The sequence below is a fragment of the Nanorana parkeri genome, unplaced genomic scaffold, assembly GCF_000935625.1.
Source record: "Nanorana parkeri isolate BGI_ZX_2015 unplaced genomic scaffold, ASM93562v1 scaffold629, whole genome shotgun sequence".
Classification (NCBI taxonomy): domain Eukaryota; kingdom Metazoa; phylum Chordata; class Amphibia; order Anura; family Dicroglossidae; genus Nanorana; species Nanorana parkeri.
Window position 1 is genome coordinate 534212 of NW_017306897.1, and position 6081 is coordinate 540292.

The 6081-nt window shown below is 43.2% G+C and overlaps 1 protein-coding gene across 1 annotated transcript in view; it reads right to left on the reverse strand.

The window, feature by feature from the left end:
• Nucleotides 1–6081, reverse strand: part of TG (thyroglobulin) — a 197196-nt gene that overhangs the window by 9419 nt on the left and 181696 nt on the right. The gene's annotated exons all lie outside the window — the stretch shown is intronic.

Genomic DNA, 6081 nt, shown 5'->3' on the forward strand with positions numbered 1-6081 from the left:
GCGGTTTTGTGGGGGTGGGGAGGGGGGGGGTGGGGGGGGGGGGGGGGGGGAATCTTGTGCCATGGCGATGGATTAGTGTTTTACTTTCCAGGTTAACTTTAAGTATGCACTATTCCAACCATAAAGCTGAGACTGAGACTGATTTAAGACAGTGTTAAAATCTCAACACTGCAGGTCCTCGCTTTGCCTCCGCGCCATGGTTCCAAATGATGTAATTAGATCAAAGCCACATTGTCTCAACTTTGTTACGTTTCGTCCAGCCCTGCATCAACTTATACGACTGTATAATAGATGTAAGTGGGAGGCTCTTGAATAAGTTCTTCTGTATGGCTCTCTTAGGATGGTTCTGCCATGGGAGTGCTTTGTCACTCTGGTTGCCCAAATCAGGGATATATAAGGGAATGGTGGGTGCAGCAAATGTTCGGTAGCATGGTAGACAGAGGAAAGGGAGGAGGAACTCTGCTAGAGTAGATCACGGCACATTGTGAATGATTTTGGGGGTGTGGGGCCCCTCCTTCTGGAAAGGGAGGGGCGCTGCAGGACGATCGCCACTTGGGGGCATAGAGAGAGCAGTAAAGACTTTCTTGTTTCAGCATGGAGCAAAGAGACTTAAAGTGACATTAAACCCTCAGATTTTTTAACATAAAACAATACTGTAATGTGTGCCTTACTGTAATCCATGTTTGTTTCCCTTCTCTTTGCTGCTCTTACTTTTAAATCTGTATCTGTTCTCATGCTGGGCAGAACTTCTGTTTTGCAGCAGACTGCCTTGTCTCTGGAATGGCTACATGGTGTCTGTGTGTACGTTTGCAACCTGAGCCAGCACTACAGGAAGAGGCATGAGAAGACATGAGGATTTAAAAGGAAGAGCAGCAAAGAGAACGGAAACAACCATAGATTACAGTAAGGTGCACATTACAGTATTGTTTTATGTTAAAAAATCTGAGGGTTTAATGACACTTTAATTAGAGATGGTGGCACTAGCATACTTTATGTTCAAATTTGTCTTAGGATGTGCATCCCTGTTGGGAAGTTCAATTCCAGCAAAGTTTCCAAGTTTCCTTTACAAGTAAGAGAAACTGGGTGTGACTCTTTCTTCCATCTTATGGGGGCTGAAGAAGGGCTGAGAATCACCTAACATATGGTTACAAGTGTGATGGTTATCCGCTGTGTCAAGAGTTGTAAGTGGTGTACTGTGATTAAGTCTCAGGAGTGTAGTACTTGAAGACATGACCCTTGGAGTTACTGGACCAGTGGTCAGCCATTCTGACTGTAGGAAGTGGTGCTGGTTAGGTCAGCTTCTCCTCCTTCCCCCCACAATGTCAGATACAGCTTGCAAATGTTGGTTCATTGGTTCACACCCTCATTGGAGGCTGTGTGTGGTTTGGCACAAGCGGTCCCAGCATCTGAAGTATTGACCTATGAAGATGGAATCCATTGTTGTACCTGAAAGAGAAAGATGCCTCTGGCAAGTAAGGGCCTCTACGGTCTGGCTTGGCATGGGTAAGCTCCAGCGTATTAGTTGTGGGGCCCTGGGAACTAAGTAAGGTCTAAGACTTTTTAGTACTGGACTGTATTAGAGAAGACTCCAGTTGTATTAGTCCATGGAGTTGGAGTGCCCCTGTAACAAGCAGGAAGGTGATTCCATAGTGTATAGTACAATCGCTCCGCAGATATATTCCTGAGATGCTTTAAGAGTCCTACAAAACCAGCAGTGTAAGCCCTGATGAAAGGGGAACCCTCTCTCATCGAAATGTGTTGTCTTTTCATCTTTTGGTTTTTGAACCAACCTTTGGAGTGGCACTTTGCTCCTACACCTTCTAAGATCTATCTATCTATCTATCTATCTATCTATCTATCTATCTATCTATATATCTATCTATCTATCTATCTATTCTCTATGTATCTATCATTTTTCTTTCCTACACACAATAAATATAGAGACACCAGTTTTGGTTAACCTCTAACGTTTTTCTGTCTATATATATCATGAACACAGGAAATATACAGGCATCAGTTATGATCAAAGAATTCCAAGCTTTGTTCGTGACAAGGGTATTATAAGTGATCATCAGCATGGATTTATGAAGGACCGTTCTTGTCAGACCAACCTACTAACATTCTACGAGGAGCTGAGTAGAGATCGGGATAGAGGGAAGCAAGTGCATGTGGTGTACCTACATTCTGCAAAAGTGCTTCACACAGTACCACATAAATGCTTAATACACAAGCTGAGATCTATGGGCATAGATGAAATGGTGTATATATGGATAGAGAAGTGGCTACACCAACGTGTCCAGAGAGTATTGATAAATAGCTCTTTTTCAGATTGGTCTAAGGTGAAGAGTGGCGTGCCTCAGGGTTCTGTACTAGGCCCAATACAGTTTAACCTGTTTATTAACGATATCGGGGAGGGTGTCAATAGCCATGTTTCTGTGTTTGCTGACAATACTAAAATTGGGAGGGTAATAGACACAAACTTAGACATTATGACATTACAGGAGGACCTGGATGAAATAGGGGAGTGGGCAACAACATGGCAGATGAGGTTTAATGTTGAAACATGTAAAGTAATGCACTTTGGGGTTAAAAACAGGCAAGCGGAATACACATTATTGGATGCTCATCTAGTGAAGAAATGGAAAAAGATTTGGGGGTCATAATTGACCACAGAATGAATAACAGCACGTAATGTCAGGCGGCGGCAAACAAAGTGAGCAGAGTCCTGTCTTGCATTAAAAAGGGAATGTACTGTAGAGACAAGGCAATCATTTTGACACTTTATAGATCGGCCTCATCTGGAGTATGCGGTTCAGTTTTGGTCACCAGTCCACAGAAAAGATGTCCTTGAGCTGGAGAAGGTCCAAAGTAGAGCAACCAAACTAATTAAGGGGCTGGAGGATCAAAGCAACGAGACGAGGTTACTAAATCTAAACTTGTTCCCACTGGAAGTGAGGAGATTAAGAGGGGACATGATTTTAATGTACAAAATGTTTAGTGGTAATGGCAACATCTGCAATAAACTTTTTACTGTAAACTCCGTAACAAGGACTAGAGGCCACCACCTAAAATTGGTGGAGAAAAGATTTAACCACAAAGGGCGTAGGGGCTTGTCAGGAAGCCAGAGTCAGGATTCTTTCACCGCCGTTTGCGCATTCGCATGTGCATGGTGCAGCTAATAGAGTTGTATCAGGTGCAGCGTCTCTGCGTAAGCGTGCACGTCACGCGCGCGCCGACGTGTTGTTTGAGTTTTTGGCGCCCTCTGGGCTATATAAGGCCATGACTAACAAACCTCCTTTGCTATCAAATTGTCAGCTTCCCTGTGTTCCTGTATCCTGCTCCTGAAGTGTTCCTGTTATCTTGACCCGGCTTGGCTTTGACCTTTCTGCTTCTCTCCAGTGATTGACCCTCGGCTTGTTCCAGACCATCCTCCTGGCTCATCCTCTGTACCACGTTGCCTGCACGTTGATGACCTCGGCCTGTCCTGACTACCCTGCTATCCTTGTCTGCTGCTCCTGCTCATCGGATTCAGCTACTACTGGCACTCCTGCCCCTCTGTGCCCCGGTGCTCCTGTACCCAAAAATCAATTAGATACCATCCTAAGAGGCCGTAACATAAACGGGTACAGCTACACTTAAATACTAGACCACACAGGGACTCATATACACGCACGCACAACACATACACACACAAAGGTTGAACTTGATGGACCTCAGTCTTTTTTCAACCTCAAATACTATGTAACTATGTAAAACACCATGGAAATATTATAGTCATATATATTAAAGGCATATTAAACACAAGTCTGTTCCGTGCAATGTTGTAGCCCTGTGCTTATCTCCAGGCCTGTATCTGTGACACGTATACATGCAAAGGTTTTTATGGTATCTTTTCATGTTTCCTATAATCCACTGTATATGTTTGTACATGATACAAAACATTCCCGTTTTACCTTTAGCTGAAATTAAACACAAAATTAAAAAATGATAATATAATAAATAATTATAAGAAAAGAATCGTCGCTGCCGTCCCTTTCAGTGTTTGATGACGAATTTCCCAACGAATCGTTATCGCTCAATTCTGCAAGTGATTCTAATTCACTATCGCTGTTTTCTACCTGCTCTAAAACCACTTTTGACCTAAAGGGACGCTTTTTGGATGCCATGGACAATCTCAAGTTTCCAGGCAGAAAGAACAGTAAAAGTGCAGGCAGGGCACTGGACAAAATTGAAGTGAAATGATTTGATACAGTAATGTAAATCATAGCAGATTACAATGTATTGTGTGTATTCTGTGTATATTGCATGTTTTCACTTTTGAATTTCCCGCCAGGAAATTCAAGCCCTGGCCTCACAGATGCATCCTGGGAAGGCTACATCACCAGTGGCCTCCTAGGAAATCTCATCCGTAAACAATTACCGCTTTTCCACTTCCTGGCTGAGTGAGGCACTGGTGATGTAGCCCTGGCTTCACATATGCATCCGGAGAATGCTACATCACAAGCACCTTCCTGGGAAATCTCAAAAAAGATTGAAAGATCTTGGTGGGGGGAGGTATTTTTCTCCACTTAGATGATGTATACATGATGATGTCACATGTTCCAGGAGGCAGATCCAGAGTTCCAGGAAGTAAAGGGAGATGGAGCCATTGCATGCGCCTGCCTCAAGATCCTTTGCGGCCGCCCGAGATTCTTCAGATGTTTGGACGGGACACAGATAAATTTAAACCGTTTTTAAAAGGTTTTTTAAAAAAGGTTTTTGCATATATCTACTGCGTGCTAGCAGAAGATATATGCAAAAACCGCTGAGGGTTTAATAACACTTTAAGATAAGGGTCATGTTCCTCCTTACGAGAAAGAAAAGCAGCAGAAGAGGCAAACAAATGGCCATGGCTAATGCGTCCATGGCCATCAGTGCAGGATAAAAGAACAATAAAACAGGAATTATAGTTTTAGGTGGCACAATATGCAGTAATCCATTATATAATAGCACCCAGCAATGCCATACTTTCCATACCAATTAGAAATAGTGCAGAAAAAGTCTCATGTCTCCAGGGAATTGTGTATCAGATAATTTGCATAAAAATTAAACTGAGGTCACATCACACATCCGAGGTGGTTAGAGGGAAGTTCAGACTCTCTGCTGCTTATGTGTAGAATATGCTGTGCATAGACAGGCCTGCAGGGACAGCCATGCACTGTGAATACAGATGTATCATCATTAAAGTGACACTAAACTCAGGAGTTAAATCTTAAAAATACATTCAAGTACCTTAACTATTAACAAGAATGTATCTTATTTGTGTATCACTCGGCTGTAGATCCTCAAATCATCTGAATTGGTGCTGACACTGTCCTTCCTTCTGGATGGGGGCTACATTTGTTCCCCATGGTCCCTGTGTGTGTTGTAATGTAGTCAAGATTCACATAATTGGAGCTAGCAGGAGTTATTAAGCCTCCCAGAGAGGGGTGTTAAAACACCTGCTAGCTCCAATCATGCAAATTAAATCAACACCTTACCTCCATGAGGTAATCTCATTTTTTTTTATTGATGTTTCTATGGTACAGATAGTGATGGTAAATCTTCTCAATGTGACACCGAGAGCAAAATTCTAAACTGACAGAGATTCTGACCCTTCCCTAATCTATTCAAAAATGTTTTAAAAAGTTAAAATTCGCATTTACATACACTTGAAGCTGAAGGTGAATATGCTTATATTTTGTCTTCTTTGCTTTCTCCTACCGACCTTCGTTACCATGCTAATTGTACGCTAATCCACTTTCATTACATACTATTTTAGACCTAGTAGTCTCTCTGCTACTCTACTCAATACAGGCAGATCATGTTTGGTGGGAGGGGCCAGCAGGGTGCTGTACATAGCTTCCTGACAAAATCACAGTACCCTGCCTCAGTACTCCATTAGGTAGTTATGGAAACCACTAAAGCAGAGGTAGGCAAACTCCGGCCCTCTAGCCAGGGACGGATTTACTCTCTCAGCTGCCCCAAGGCCAGGTTCCTTGATGCGCCCCCCAACCCGCCAAACCCCCCCCCCCCCCCCCGGGAACAGGCGCGACATCCCGG